The sequence below is a fragment of the Pleurodeles waltl genome, chromosome 4_2, assembly GCF_031143425.1.
Source record: "Pleurodeles waltl isolate 20211129_DDA chromosome 4_2, aPleWal1.hap1.20221129, whole genome shotgun sequence".
Taxonomy (NCBI): domain Eukaryota; kingdom Metazoa; phylum Chordata; class Amphibia; order Caudata; family Salamandridae; genus Pleurodeles; species Pleurodeles waltl.
The window spans coordinates 94,610,773-94,627,333 of NC_090443.1; positions in this window are offsets into that span (position 1 = coordinate 94,610,773).

Genomic DNA, 16,561 nt, shown 5'->3' on the forward strand with positions numbered 1-16,561 from the left:
GCAATGGTCTGCGTTCAGAGTTGAAGTTCAGCTTAGTGGTTGCATGGTACTAGTGGCATGTTGCGTCTATGGTTCCCATTGCAAGCTTCACTTTAGTTCACCTAGATTAGAATTATGATCAGTTGCTGAAGTCAAACCCTTCCCTAGTACAAAGTTCTCAAAGGCCAAACAGGAGTTTGTAGACTCATGCTCCGACCTCCCTTTCTGCCTGTAGTGGCTGCAGCTGGCCAAACCATGAGTTTGGGATAGGGCTCAGTGAAGTGAACTCGCCCTTTTCTGTATTCAGAAACACGCGGCACACACACTCCACTCTCTGCCATATTGCTGGAGTCAACAACCAAAAGGCACACCACCGTGCTAGGCATCTTCACTTGTGTCATGAATAGGAATTCCTCCAAGAATCCTCAAGTTCATCTTCAAAGCATGACGTAGACTAGCCACCAGCACCTTGACCAACCAAATAAACTCGAGCAGAAAGCAGGTTGCTGTCTGGATTGGGAGGGGAATCCAGGGTCCCTGTGGTGCTTGACTGGAGATGGAAATTTCTTCATGCCTTTCCTATGACTTCTCTGCTCTCAAGGGTTCTCCGGAAGATCAGAGAAAGCCACAGATGCGCAATAATTTTGGTGGCCGGACCTTTCACGGTGGCAGGTCTGGTTCTCTGACCTCCTGTGCCACCTTCAGAGACTACACTTTAGTCTTCCCTAGAGGAGAGACCACCTGTTTATGGAGTGATGAAGAAGTCTGCACCTTTCCTACAATTGCTCAGCTTTGTTGCATGCTTGCTGAGGAGTTAACCTTTACTCACTTAATCTCTGTTTAGGAAGCTTAGATGTTCTGATGGCTTCCAAGAAGACCTCCACAAATAAAGGAGCAAGGGTCCATGGTTAGGATGTATGAATCACCTGCCCCTCTAGTCAGGCACTCTGGACTTTTCAAATCTCTGCTTGGTTCTATCCAGACTGTTACACAAACCCTTTGAGCCCATGGACTCAGTAACTTCAAACTTCTGCAGTGAAAGACTTCCGACTTTCTTTCTGGTTGCAGTACCTCTGGCTAAGCCTAGCTAGAAAGTGTCAGATCTCCAGCATCTCTGGACATTATGGTTTCGGCCAGGCCCTTGTAGTCCTGAGTTCTACTCGAACGAGTAGACATTTCTTCATGCTGTTTTTCTTTGGCAGCATATCTCCTCGGCTGATGAAATGCTGCACAACCTCAAGGCCAGGGACGCTTTACACTTTTGCTTTTAAAGAACTTCGCCTTTGTGTTAATCAGACCAAGGCGTTGCAGCCTTTGAAGACAGGCATAGTGTTGAACTGTAGTTTAGGCCACAATGGCTAAGTGAATTATTTGCCTCACCTTTCTAGTCTGCACGGGGCAGATTCTCCTAATGACAGCCCACCCACCGGCTGCGAGGCAGCCTGTTTCAGTGCTCTCAGTTTATTGCACCAGTTTGAGACGTTCTTCTCAAACTGTGCTCCTTTTCAGTCAGGAGATTCCACAGAACATTTTACCCGCCTAGGCTGTAATCTGCCCAACACTGCCTTATCTCTCTCGTTCCAAACCGTGGATAGAATCCATAGCATAACGAATAGCGACAGCAATGACCTGGGGATACGGAGAAAGGGTCTCTGAGGGGTCTCCATTACTCCTAGTTTGTAGACTCGCTTGCATTATAAGCACGTTACCCCCAACCAGCCTATCAGCAGCCTAAAGCTAGAACAGTTTGGCTTCGTTATTAAGGGAAATCGAGGCACTGTGCGCCCCCACTGGCTAAGAGAGCTTTGCCTGCAAACTCGATTGTTTACAAGCGAGCAGGCGATGCTGCATGGAAAACACAGAAGGCTGTTTCCGAGCCCAGTAACAGACCGCTTGCTGCATCCACAAGTTAACAAAGGGCGAGTCTGAGAGCCTACGGAATAGCCTAACTGTATCTTTCGTTTCGCCCTGGAGAAATTGGAAGACAATATTGTACTCGCCACAAATGGGCAAGCTTAAGCAGACACACTTCATCAGCCAATGTTATTAGTAAGTAGCCAAGGAGGATGAGGCGATGCAATATATAAAAGCCTTCTATTTTGAAATATCAGTTGTTCACCACCCGCTTATTCAGCGTTCTTAGATTTATTTTATGACTGACCTTAATTACACTGTTTTCTTTTTTTAAATTTCCGGACCAGGATGATGTCCCAAATGAACCTCGGTGCAGTCACGGGGACTTGGCCCTTGAAAGCGCGCTTTTGCTGATCAGTGGTGTTTTGGCACACTAATAATTTCTTTTGACTTCCAGTTTGGAGTGGACAAACCAGTACTACTCAAACCACCAGATGGCGCTCCAGGGCCATAAAAATGTTTCTTTGAGTCAAGGTGGTGGATTTTTTATGTGTATTTGAATTTCTCGGTTGAAAGATGTATTTCCATGGTTTCGGAAGGTTGAAATGAATTGCAATTGTATTTCTAAAACGCTTACTACCACAGGACGAGGAGTTGAAGCAGTTTACAGCGTGTAGCACGCTAAAAGTGAGCCCAAAGTTAGTAGTCAGTCCACATGGTTATTCGGGTTAGTCTTGCACGATACCGTGTCAATGCATGTTTGTATGAGTTTCAACAGAACAGTAGAAACTGGTGATGTTGTTTTCTCCATTGTGTGGGTGTTAAAAACACTGCTCATAAATACAGATATTCTGACTTGTAAGGGATAAAAACGTATCTAAAACAAATACCAGTCACGTCGACTTTCCAGCTTTCTCCCTTCTCTTTAAGTTTGCGGTTGTATTTTCCTGCTTAAAAGTACAGCACTTCGACATATATTTTCACAAACAATTGAGTTGACTATTATGCAACGCTAGTCATCTCATTCTCAAATCTGGTGCCCCTGTGCCATTGGGACTCGATATAGTCTCGGGATCTGTGTTTTCTCTCTTTAATAACCTCCTATGGATCCTGTGATAAATATACCGATGGCAGATGCGGACAGCCAACCAGATATCTTTTGTCCCCTTCTCTGTCAGCTGCACAACTGCAGACCCTGCTTTCAGTCTCCAGCTGCGTCTGATGACTACACAATGTCTGCTATGTACAATCCTATCCATGGTTCATGTATTCTTAGGTGTTGTCCCGATCGCTATTGGAATTAAACCTTGTGCTGAAATCATCTCGGCGAACTCTTCAGAAATGTAAGTTTTACAAAATAAATACGTCTCTCTTTGGGGCTTCCTACTTTTTAACGCACGTGACCCTCTTAGAAGCAGTGTGTTTAATGGCTCATGCAAGAGGTATTGGATACTCATCGCCACTCAGTGCGAGCAGCACCAAAAGACAAGCAATGGCAAAACCAATAGGTCTCGCCTATGCAAGGGCTATTGACTTTGCCAATATGATTTAGCCATGTTGTACACCAGCTTTCCAGCTGTTCAGCATGGCTAAAAGTGGCTTAAAGAAGAGTGGTGTGGGTTGTCGTAAAGGATAGTGTCACAGGGTAGAGTGAGGTGGGATGGAGTGGCGTAGAGAGGCGTGGGAAGGTGTAGAGTAGGGTTGAATAGTGTGGAGTAGCATAGAACGGAATGGCATAGTGTTGTGGAGTGAGTATAGTTTATAATGTGGAAGGGCGTAGAGTGTTGTAGAGGTGAGTGGTGTAGAGTGTTATAGAGTGCCAGAGGGGAGTAGTGTCGTAAAGTAGAGTGGCTTAGAGCGTTGTTGAGTGATTTAGAGCAGAGTGGAGTAGCATAGAAGGTGTTGCGTCAAGTGGAGTAAGTGCTTTAGAGTAGAGTGGTGTACAGCGGAGCAGATTGTTGTGAGTGAAGTGGCACAGAGTTTAATTGTGTAGTAGAGTGGAGTGGCATAGAATGGAGTACAATGTTGTAGAGTGAAGTAACATTAAGTAACATTAAGTATCAGAGTGGAGTGGCATAAAGTGGCATGGAATGGAGTGGCGTAGAGTGAAGTAGGTAGTGGAGTGGGGTAGAGTGGAGTAGTGTGGTGTAGAATAGAGTGGAGTAAAGTGGCATGGAGTAATGTAGAGGGAGTGGCAGAGAGCATTGTAGAGTGGAGTAGTCATTAAGCTGTATAGAGTGGAGTGGCAAAGAGTGGAGCAGAGTGTCATAGAGTGAAGTAGAGTTTAATCGAGTGGAGAGTCATACTTTGGAGTGTTGTAGAGTAGAGTGGCCTAGAGTGAAGTGGTGTTAAGTACAGTAGTGGAGAGTAGAATGGCATAGAGTGCACTAGCTTAGAATGCATTGGTTTTGAGTAAAGTGGTGTAGAGTGCATTGGCGTAGAGAGCAGTCGCATAGAGTAGTGGTGTAAGGTACAGTGGTAGAGGGTAGGTTCGGCATAGAATGCAGTAGTACAGAGTACATTGGTTTTGAGTAAGGCGGTGTAGAGGTCATTGGGTAGAGTGCAGGGTTTAGAGTAGAGTGGCATAGAGTGCAGTAGTGTAGATTGCTTCAGAGTAGAGTGAAGTGGCGTAGAGAGAAGTGCTGCAGGTAGAGTGGGGTGGAGTGGCTTCGAGTAGTAGCATAGAGTGCAATGGCGTAGAGTGGAGTGGTGGAGAGTAGAGTGAAATGGCCTAGACAGGTGTGGTGTAGAGTGCAGAGGCACGTAGTAAAGTAGTGTGCATTGGCTTAGAGTACAGCAGTACAGAATGGAGTAAAGTGGCATAGAGTGCAGTGGTGCACAGTAGATTAGAGTTCAATAGAGTGCAGTGGCCTAGAGTACCGCAAAGTAGAGTGGTCCAGTGGCGTAGACGGCAGTGGAGCAGAGTAGAATGGTGGAGAGTAAAGTGTTGGATAGTTCAATGGCAGAGACTGCAGTGTTGCAGAGTAAAGTATTGTAGAGTGCATGGTATAGAGTAAAGTAGCGCATAGAGCAGTGACATAGAGATTGAGGAGATGATATCCTGGTGTCCAGTAAAAATATTCAAACGGAGGCAGAAATTTGTTTTCAATATGTCCTTGATGCCAGATTGTCCTTGTGCGAAGGCATCTGTTGCACAAATAGACAGAGTGACATATAAGTGCATGTGCAAAACGTAGGGATGGGAGAAAGAGACGTCTGCTAAAGTGTTATGAAATATTACTGATGAGGATTTGTTGTTGTTTCGAAAGGACACATTGGTGTAGGCTAGAGTTGATAAAGCAAGTAGCTTAAATCTATTTTAATGAAAAAGTGCTCATTGGCAGATGGAAAGGAGGGGAAAGAAAGGCTCAAAGCTTGTTTTCACTTCACAGGTGCTTGAGAGAGGCATGCTCTTGACTTTGTTCAGTCCCTGTTTGTAAGAGAAATGCATGCACTGTAAGAATGTTAGATGTGTGTCCCAGTATCTTCAATGTAAATACCACTATTATATTTCTTCTATAGTGCCACTAATCCCAGTGCAGGGTGTCAGAGCACTTTACATAACATACATTGTAACTATTTAGCTAAAATAAAATTCTGTCATCTGCATATTACATGATGTGCTATTTAAGATTTATTTTACAGCCACTCAAATGGAATATAGAGGGGGCATGAGGGGGCTCCATGGAGAGAATAATCTGCATTCTTCTTTTCTATAAACACAAATGGAATATAGAGGGGGCATGAGAGGGCTCCATGGAGAGAGTAATCTGCATTCCTCTTTCCTATAAACGCTGTCATTTTGAAGTTATCTGAAAGCAAACATAAAGTTTCCTCGACGACAGAGCTTGACATTTGACCTCTATCCTTAAATGCACAGCAAATGTGACAAGATAAGAACAAGATTTAAAGGCCTCTTTATAGAAAGTGAGTTTGTGGAAGAATACAGTAAGCACGATTTAGGCAACAGGAGGGACAAACTGAATCTGGACAGCCTAAATCATATAAAGCCAGCAAATAGAAAGCCTGAAAATGTGAGTTACAAACCACAAAGCAAATGCTAATCAACAGGCGTAATCATGCATTTCTAGGTCAACTTTCTGACAGTCCGAAAGATGTCTTTACTTTTTGGCAACCAATTTTTATTGAGTTTAGTTTTTTCAAAAGCACAGGCACATAGAAAGAAGAATTTATGCCATATGTCAGTTACATTTTCAGTAGACTCCTTATGACACTCATACATGTGTGAAAGCATTACATATGTGTAAGGAGTATTTGGTCCATTTTTGCTCCACAAAACAATTCAGAACAGTAAGTCATAACAGTTGCATTGTCCTTCAGCAATAGTGAATACTTTTGACTACATTAGGTGGTTTTCCAGTTGTAGACTTGATTTCTCTATTATGGTTCTATATATATATGGGGAATGAGGAGGGTTGAGTGGCTTGGGTAAAATATCTGTAGTATTACTCATATAGGTGAGAGGTAAGTGAAACTAGAGTAATGTGAACACAAGGTAGGGAGTGGTGGAGAAGGAGGAGTAATGGAGCGGGGGAAGGGCTGAGTGAACCGGATGATTAGACGATGACCACTGTCTATTGTGTGGAGTGTGTGTACCAGTGGGTGCTGCTCTGGTTCTGCACCTACAGTGCTCCACAACCAAGTTAGCTTGGCCAATAATCAACCATATGCCAAGAAATAACCAGCCGGTTGTTCGCAGTTTGCTTGTAACTGCTGGAAGTGTGTGAGAGCGCCATTTTGAAAAAGAGCCCCAGGAGTGCCCACCCCAGAGTTTTCCCATGCCAGTAGGCCTTCCCTTCCAGTTATATTACGGAATGGAACAAAGGGGCACAATCGGATTTTAGGAGAGTACGGTGAAATGAATGCACAGGCCGTAAACTATTGTTATAGCTATCATGTGCTATGCATAGTAAATTGTTAGACTTGGGAGGGGGTCGCGTCCATGGTATGAAAGCCTCTTGTACCACACGGTGTGCACGATCAGTGGAGGGTAAACCTAGCTCCTCCAGCAGTTGGCCTGCTATCCAACGTGGAAGCCATTGGAGCTGCGCTGCCAGGTAGTAATGTTCAAAGTTGGGGGCTCCTAAGCCCCTGTTTTCCACTGGCAGTTGTAGCTTGTGCAACACAACTCTACGCCTGCCTTTGTTCCAGATGAAGCTGCCTAACATGGCATGAAGCATACAAAATGTGATTCAGGGGATGTGTACAGGAAGGTTATGAAAGTAGTACAAGAGGCGCGGGAGGATCACCATTTTAGACATAGACACTCTCCCTGGCACCATGAGCGTACTTCAGAAGGCCATTTGAGGGCAGAGTGAGGTGATGACTTTAGTGAGATTTCCATCTATGAGGTCTGGAGTCTTAATATAGATATGTTTGCTTAAATAACAAAATGTACAGGATTCCCAACGCAGAGAGTGTGATTCTAGTGATGAATACTGTGGTGGGCAATTTGGGTGCAGTTGAAACAAACAGGATTTGGCCCAGTTCACCCCAAGGTCCGTGGCTGCTCAAAATTCTGATAAGATGTTCCTGATATCGGAGATTCAGTTCCTGATATAATGGATGTAGATTAATATGTCATCCGCATATAGCAAGACTGTATACGTTACCCCATTCAGGAGGATACCCCATCTTTGACCCTGCTCCAGGAGCCTCTGTGCCAAAGAATCCATAGCTAAAGCAAAAAGGATCAGAGAGAGGGGACAGCCTTGTTGCATTCCTTCTCTCACTGGGAAGGGGGGGATGCATTGCCTGATCTTTACTCCATGGGCTCTGTGTAGAAGAGGTGATTTAGTCTTTGCAGCCAGCCTGTGATTGCCAATGAGGTGAGTGTTGAGAATAGACACTCTCAATCTACCATGTGGAACGCCTTTTCTAAATCTAGTACCATGCAGCCAGGGTACAGACAGTAAGTGGGAGGAAGCTAAATAACCCTGTGTACCCTGCGGATGTTGAGTGTGGTGGATCTGCCCGGGATAAAGCTGTTCTGGTTCGGGAAACTAGTGTAGGCATATGTTCGAGGAGTGGGGTTGCTATGATCTTGCCTAGCATCTTAAAGTATGACCCTAACATCGATAATGGACGGTACAAGGTTAACGCTAAGGGGTCTTTGTTGGGCATGGGAAGGAAAACCAGAAGTGACTCACAAAGCAACACTGAAAGTTGGCCTTCCGTTAGCGCTGCCTGATTAAGTTCCAGCAGCTTAGGGGCAAGTTGAGGTTCAGATGTTTTATGGAATTCTATGGGGAGTCCGTGGAGCCCCGAGGTCTTGCTGGTGGTGGCCCCCTCGTGGCTCCACGGACCTCCCGTATTGTGATAGGCGTATTCGTTTTGTTCCTGATATGGGGGGGGGGAGCTCATGGATATGTAGCATTAGTTTGCAAAGAAAATCACGGATATGGTGTTGATGGACTATGGGAGGAGGGTCATAAAGAGCATAGTCGTGGGCAGTGAAAGCATTATGAAGGTCAGATTGATTGGTGACCAAGTGTGTGGAAGACAGTCTGATCATTGTGATCGGGGAAACCGGTGTGGTGCTGGGCAGGAGCCACATTTTCACCTGGTAGGCTCTATAGTCTAGGCAACGCATTTGTTCCACTAACTGTGCATGTTGTTTCATGGCTGCTATTAGCGCTCATCACTGTGTGTGATTAGAGTGAGCTGCGGTCTCCAGTGTCCCCAATGAAGGCTCTGTGCATCTGGTCCCTCTGTAAATCTGCCCTGACCCCCACCAATGCACGAATGTAGTGGCCCCTAAGTACTACTTTTAGCGTTTCCCATTCCACTAGTTGTGAAGATGCTGTGTTCCAGTTTTCAGTCATATAGTGGAATAATGTCTCCTGCGTGGCATCTCTGAAGACCTGGTCCTCCAACATAGCAGGCTGTAACCACCATGTAAGAACTGGTGGACATTGTGCTCTCCATTCCAAATGTGGTTGTAGTAGATTGTGATCTGAAAATGTTTTACCTAAGTATTGTCTGTGACAGCTTTTATTTGGATGGCAGAGTCACATAGAATGCGGTCTAGTCTGACATGGCGATCATGAGAGGGTGAATAGTAAGAATATTATCTGGTGTCTGGATGAAGAGTGCTCCAGCGGTCTAGTCTGACATGGCGATCATGAGAGGGTGAACTGTAATAATATTATCTGGTGTCTGGATGAAGAGTGCTCCAGCTGTCTAAAAGTGTCCAGTGGTCAAGCCTTTGGGAAAAGTGGGTGGCAGCTGCCAGGACAGGGAAGGATCATAGGGTGGGGATGCGATCTGTCTAATTTTGGTTCAAGTATACGATTAAAGTCTCCCCCATTGGTCCATGGAATGTGTGCCCATTGTGCAAAGATAGTTGAGAGTCAGGTAAAAAAAGGCTGATTGTGCCACATTGGGGGCGTATACGCTTCCCAAAACAACTGGCCTTCCATCTCATTGCCCCTCAATGACACACCGAACCACCAGATCTATTTCTGTGGCTATACAGCAAAACCGAACTCCAGGCCTAACCCAAACAAGGGCCCCTCTGGCGAAATCAGAGTATGCAGCCCTGTAGCACTGGCCATGCCAACACCTCTGCAACCGGTCATCCTTGTCCCTGCTAAGTTAGTTTCTTGCAAGAATGCAAGGGTTGCTCTCCTCCTGATATTTTGCTATACTGTGGGGGTCATTCTAAGTAAGGCAAACTTACGCCTGCTTTGACCCTGCTGCTGCAGGTAGGTCGCTCCCCGCTTTGCCCTCCGCGCCACCTCCTCTCTCCCGTCCTCACTTTGTCTCTTTCCCCGCCGCTGTGTCCCCTGCAGCCCCTCCCGCCTCCTTCTCTCACCGTTTTTCACTTTCCCTTTCCCGCCGCTGCATCCCCTGCGGCCCCTCCCGCCTCCCCCCTCCTTCTCTCACCATTTTTCAGTTTCCCTTTCCCGCCGCTGCGTCCCCTGCAGCCCCTCCCGCCTCCCCCCTCCTTCTCTCACCGTTTTTCACTTTCCCAATCCCGCCGCTGCGTCCCCTGCGGCCCCTCCCCCCTCCTTCTCTCACCGTTTTTCACTTTCCCTTTCCCGCCGCTGTGTCCCCTGCGGCCCCTCCCGCTTCCCCCTCCTTCTCTCACTGTTTTTCACTTTCCCTCTCCCGCCGCTGCGTCCCCTGCGGCCCCTGCGGCCCCTCCCGCCTCCCTCCTCCTTCTCTCACCGTTTTTCACTTTACCACCGCTGCGTCTCCTGTGGCCCCACCACCCAGCCCTCCCATAGGACAGCCCTCCCGCCTCCCAGCTGCCACTCCCACCCTCCCCATCTCTTATGGCAGCCGCGGCGCGCTAGCAGGGAGCAACCTTTGACCCTGCTGCTGCAGGTAGGTCGCTCCCCGCTTTGCCCTCCGCGCCACCTCCTCTCTCCCGTCCTCACTTTGTCTCTTTCCCCGCCACTGCGTCCCCTGCGGCCCCTACCGCCTCCCCCCTCCTTCTCTCACCGTTTCTCACTTTCCCTCTCCCGCGTCCCCTGCGGCCCCTCCCGCCTCCCCCCTCCTTCTCTCACCGTTTTTCACTTTCCCTTTCCCGCGGCTGCGTCCCCTGCGGCCCCTCCCACCTCCCCCCTCCTTCTCTCACCGTTTTTCACTTTCCCTTTCCTGCCGCCGCGTCCCCTGCGGCCCCTCCCGCCTCCCCCCTCCTTCTCTCACCGTTTTTCACATTCCCTTTCCTGCCACTGCGTCCCCTGCGGCCCCTCCCGCCTCCCCCCTCCTTCTCTCACCGTTTTTCACTTTCCCTTTCCTGCCGCTGCGTCCCCTGCGGCCCCTCCCCCCAGCCCTCCCATAGGACAGCTCTCCCGCCTCCCAGCTGCCACTCCCACCCTCCCCTCCTCTTATGGCAGCCGCGGCGCGCTAGAAGGGAGCAACCTTTGACCCTGCTGCTGGAGGTAGGTCGCTCCCCGCTTTGCCCTCCGCACCACCTCCTCTCTCCCGTCCTCACTTTGTCTCTTTCCCTGCCGCTGCGTCCCCTGCGGCCCCTCCCACCTCCCCAATCCTTCTCTCACCGTTTTTCACTTTCCTAATCCTGCCGCTGCGTCCCCTGCGGCCCCTCCCGCCTCCCCCCTCCTTCTCTCACAGTTTTTCACTTTCCCTTTCCCGACGCTGTGTCCCCTGCGGGCCCGCCCGCTTCCCCCTCCTTCTCTCACCGTTTTTCACTTTCTCACTGCTGCGTCTCCTGTGGCCCCACCCCCCAGCCCTACCATAGGACAGCTCTCCCGCCTCCCAGCTGCCACTCCCACCCTCCCCTCCTCTTATGGCAGCCGCGGCGCGCTAGAAGGGAGCAACCTTTGACCCTGCTGCTGGAGGTAGGTCGCTCCCCACTTTGCCCTCCACGCCACCTCCTCTCTCCCGTCCTCACTTTGTCTCTTTCCCTGTCGCTGCGTCCCCTGCGGCCCCTCCCGCCTCCCCCTCCTTCTCTCACCGTTTTTCACTTTCCCTCTCCCGCCGCTGCGCCCCCTGCGGCCCCTCCCACCTCCCCCCTCCTCCTCTCACCGTTTTTCACTTTCCCGCCACTGCGTCCCCTGCGGCCCCACCCCCCAGCCCTCCCATAGGACAGCCCTCCCGCCTCCCAGCTGCCCTACCCACCCTCCCCTCCTCTTATGGCAGCCGCGGCGCGCTAGCAGGGAGCAACCTTTGACCCTGCTGCTGCAGGTAGGTCGCTCCCCGCTTTGCCCTCCGCACCACCTCCTCTCTCCCGTCCTCACTTTGTCTCTTTCCCCGCTGCTGTGTCCCCTGCGGCCCCTCCCGCCTCTCCCCTCCTCCTCTCACCATTTTTCACTTTCCCTCTCCCACTGCTGCGTCCCCTGCGACCCTTCCCGCCTCCCCCCTCCCCCCTCCTTCTCTCACTGTTTTTCACTTTCCCTTTCCCGCCGCAGGATCCCCTGCGGCCCCACCCCCCAGCCCTCCCATAGGACAGCCCTCCCGCCTCCCAGCTGCCACTCCCACCCTCCCCTCCTCTTATGGCAGCTGCGGCGCGCTAGCAGGGAGCAACCTTTGACCCTGCTGCTGGAGGTAGGTCGCTCCCCGCTTTGCCCTCCGCGCCACCTCCTCTCTCCCGTCCCCACTTTGTCTCTTTCCCTGCCGCTGCGTCCTCTGCGGCCCCTCCCACCTCCCCCCTCCTCCTCTCACCGTTTTTCACTTTCCCGCCACTGCGTCCCCTGCGGCCCCACCCCCCAGCCCTCCCATAGGACAGCCCTCCCGCCTCCCAGCTGCCATACCCACCCTCCCCTCCTCTTATGGCAGCCGCGGCGCGCTAGCAGGGAGCAACCTTTGACCCTGCTGCTGGAGGTAGGTCGCTCCCCGCTTTGCCCTCCGCGCCACCTCCTCTCTCCCGTCCTCACTTTGTCTCTTTCCCTGCCGCTGCGTCCCCTGCGGCCCCTCACGCCTCCCCCCTCCTTCTCTCACCGTTTTTCACTTTCCCTCTCCCGCCGCTGCGTCCCCTGCGGCCCCTCCCGCCTCCCTCCTCCTTCTCTCACCGTTTTTCACTTTCCCACCGCTGCGTCTCCTGTGGCCCCACCCCCCAGCCCTCCCATAGGACAGCCCTCCCGCCTCCCAGCTGCCACTCCCACCCTCCCCATCTCTTATGGCAGCCGCGGCGCGCTAGCAGGGAGCAACCTTTGACCCTGCTGCTGCAGGTAGGTCGCTCCCCGCTTTGCCCTCCGCGCCACCTCCTCTCTCCCGTCCTCACTTTGTCTCTTTCCCCGCCGCTGCGTCCCCTGCGGCCCTTACCGCCTCCCCCCTCCTTCTCTCACCGTTTTTCACTTTCCCTCTCCCGCCGCTGTGTCCCCTGCGGCCCCGCCCGCTTCCCCCTCCTTCTCTCACCGTTTTTCACTTTCCCACCGCTGCGTCTCCTGTGGCCCCACCCCCCAGCCCTCCCATAAGACAGCTCTCCCGCCTCCCAGCTGCCACTCCCACCCTCCCCTCTTCTTATGGCAGCCGCAGCGCGCTAGAAGGGAGCAACCTTTGACCCTGCTGCTGGAGGTAGGTCGCTCCAAGCTTTGCCCTCCGCGCCACCTCCTCTCTCCCGTCCTCACTTTGTCTCTTTCCCTGCCACTGCGTCCCCTGCGGCCCCTCCCGCCTCCCCCCTCCTTCTCTCACCGTTTTTCACTTTCCCTCTCCCGCCGCTGCGTCCCCTGCGGCCCCTCCCACCTCCCCCTCTCACAGTTTTTCACTTTCCCGCCACTGCGTCCCCTGCGGCCCCACCCCCCAGCCCTCCCATAGGACAGCTCTCCCGCCTCCCAGCTGCCATACCCACCCTCCCCTCCTCTTATGGCAGCCGCAGCGCGCTAGCAGGGAGCAACCTTTGACCCTGCTGCTGCAGGTAGGTCGCTCCCCGCTTTGCCCTCCGCACCACCTCCTCTCTCCCGTCCTCACTTTGTCTCTTTCCCCGCTGCTGTGTCCCCTGCGGCCCCTCCCGCCTCCCCCCTCCTCCTCTCACCGTTTTTCACTTTCCCTCTCCCACTGCTGCGTCCCCTGCGGCCCTTCCCGCCTCCCCCCTCTCCCCTCCTTCTCTCACTGTTTTTCACTTTCCCGCCGCAGGGTCCCCTGCGGCCCCAGCCCTCCCATAGGACAGCCCTCCCGCCTCCCAGCTGCCACTCCCACCCTCCCCTCCTCTTATGGCAGCCGCGGCGCACTAGCAGGGAGCAACCTTTGACCCTGCTGCTGCAGGTAGGTCGCTCCCCGCTTTGCCCTCCGCGCCACCTCCTCTCTCCTGTCCTCACTTTGTCTCTTTCCCCGCCGCTGCGTCCCCTGCGGCCCCTACCGCCTCCCCCCTCCTTCTCTCACCGTTTCTCACTTTCCCTCTCCCGCCGCCGCGTCCCCTGCGGCCTCTCCCGCCTCCCCCCTCCTCTCTCACTGTTTTTCACTTTCCCTTTCCCGCCGCTGCGTCCCCTGCGGCCCCTCCCGCCTCCCCCCTCCTTCTCTCACCGTTTTTCACTTTCCCTTTCCTGCCGCCGCGTCCCCTGCGGCCCCTCCCGCCTCCCCCCTCCTTCTCTCACCGTTTTTCACATTCCCTTTCCTGCCGCTGCGTCCCCTGCGGCCCCTCCCGCCTCCCCCTCCTTCTCTCACCGGTTTTCACTTTCCCTTTCCTGCCGCTGCGTCCCCTGCGGCCCCACCCCCCAGCCCTCCCATAGGACAGCTCTCCCGCCTCCCAGCTGCCACTCCCACCCTCCCCTCCTCTTATGGCAGCCGCGGCGCGCTAGAAGGGAGCAACCTTTGACCCTGCTGCTGGAGGTAGGTCGCTCCCCGCTTTGCCCTCCGCGCCACCTCCTCTCTCCCGTCCTCACTTTGTCTCTTTCCCTGCCGCTGCGTCCCCTGCGGCCCCTCCCGCCTCCCCCCTCCTTCTCTCACCATTTTAAACTTTCCCAATCCTGCCGCTGCGTCCCCTGCGGCCCCTCCGCCTCCCCCCTCCTTCTCTCACCGTTTTTCACTTTCCCTTTCCCGCCGCTGTGTCCCCTGCGGCCCCGCCCGCTTCCCCCTCCTTCTCTCACCGTTTTTCACTTTCCCTATCCCGCCGCTGCATCCCGTGCGGCCCCTCCCGCCTCCCCCCTGCTTCTCTCACCGTTTTTCACTTTCCCTTTTCCGCTGTTGCGTCTCCTGCGGCCCCACCCCTCAGCCCTCCCATAGGACAGCCCTCCCGCCTCCCAGCTGCCACTCCCACCCTCCCTTCCTCTTATGGCAGCCGCGGCGCGGCCGCGCGCAGCGGGCACACTGCTGGCGCGCCAAAGGCGCGCCAAAGCCAAGCCCAACTGCGCCCGTCCGCACCTGGACCGCGCCCACCGCCACCCCCCCTGGTCTGCGAGAACCCTGCACCTCCAGACGCCGCTACACGGCCAGCCAACTCAACGCCCTCAATCCCGGCCGCATCACAGCATGCTCCCAGCCCTCACCAAGGAACACCCACGGACCCTTTGCATGCCGCACCTGCAGATACACTTGCGACAGAACAACGAAACCAACAAAGACCAAAACTAACCACCTCCACTGCATACTCCTCAACACCTGCTCCGCATGCAAGCACTCCATTGAGCTCTGGGACCTGCTCGACTCCACCGCAACAGACAAAGCCTTCCTGACCGAAACCTGGTGGAACGATTCCTCGGCGCCCGACATCGCAATAGCCATCCCGGACGGCTACAAGATCATCTGTAGGGACCGCAACAATGGAATCGGAGGAGGCGTAGCCATCGCCCACAAATCCTCCCTCAAGGTCGACACCCACACTGACGAATCCCTCAAGACCACCGAACACCTACACTTCCGCATCCACACCGACCCCAACACCACTCTCAGAGGAACGCTCATCTACAGACCCCCCAGACCACGAGCACCATTCAGCGAATCCCTCGCCGACCTCACCAGCACCCACGCACTCACCTCAACGGATTACATCCTCCTCGGGGACCTAAATTTCCACCTGGAGAACAACAACGACAACAATTCCACTACTCTGATCGACAACCTCACCAACCACAGCCTCAGACAACTCGTCAACACACCAACCCACATCGCCGGCCACACGCTTGATCCCATCTTCTCCTCAAGCGCCCACGTCACCTTCAACCATACCACCGTACTCCACTGGACCGACCACCTCTGCATCCACTTCACCTACAAGAAACATACCGAGCACCATCGCTCCCAACAACCACCCCGCCGATGCTGGAGCAAAGTTATGGAAGACCAGCTTACCAACGCCCTCGCCCAGAACCCACCCCCGACTCCACCGACCCAGACACCGCCGCCCACATCCTCACCCTGTGGATCAACGACAGCACCCTCGCGCCACTCAAAAAAAACACCGACAACCAAGCCAGAAGAAAAGCCACCTGGTTCACCGACGAGCTCCTAAACTCCAAACGCGACTGCCGGAAGCTAAAAAAGGAATGGCTCCTCAAACACACACCTGACAGCCTCACAACCCACAAGGACTCCACCCGCAAGCACCACCAACTCAGACAAGCCAAACGATCCCACTTCAAAGACCGCCTGGACAACAACGCACACAACAGCAAAGAGCTCTTCAGCATTGTGAAAGAACTCTCCAACCACAGCGCCAACGTCAACGACATCCCTCCATCCCAAGAACTCTGCAACGCACTGTCCACCTTCTTCCACCGGAAGATCACCGACATCCACGACAGCTTCGACACCACTCCCACGCCAGACCCCACCCCTGAACAATCCACATGTGCAAACCACCTAACCTCCTGGACCAACGTGAACGACACAGAGACACGCAAGATCATGAACTCCATCCACTCAGGATCTCCGTCAGAACACTGCCCCCACCACGTATACAACAAAGCCGACTCCACCATCGCCCCCCAAGTACGGAAGGCTTCGAAACAGCGACATTCCCTGAAAAATGGAAACACGCCGAAATCCGCGCCCTCCTCAAGAAGCCCAAAGCAGACCCCAACGACCTCAAGAACTTCCGACCCATCTCCCTGCTCCCTTTCCCAGCAAAGGTGATTGAAAAAATCTTCAACACACAACTAACCAGCCACCTCGAAGACAACCCTCCCAGTCCGGCTTCAGACGAAACCACAGCACCGAAACCGGCCTTCTCGCCGCCACAGACGACATCAGACGCCAAACGGACAACGGCGAAACATCAGCCCTCATCCTTCTGGACCTATTTGCCGCCTTCGACACAGTCTGCCACCGCACCCTGAAATCCCGCCTCCACGAAACCGGAATTCAA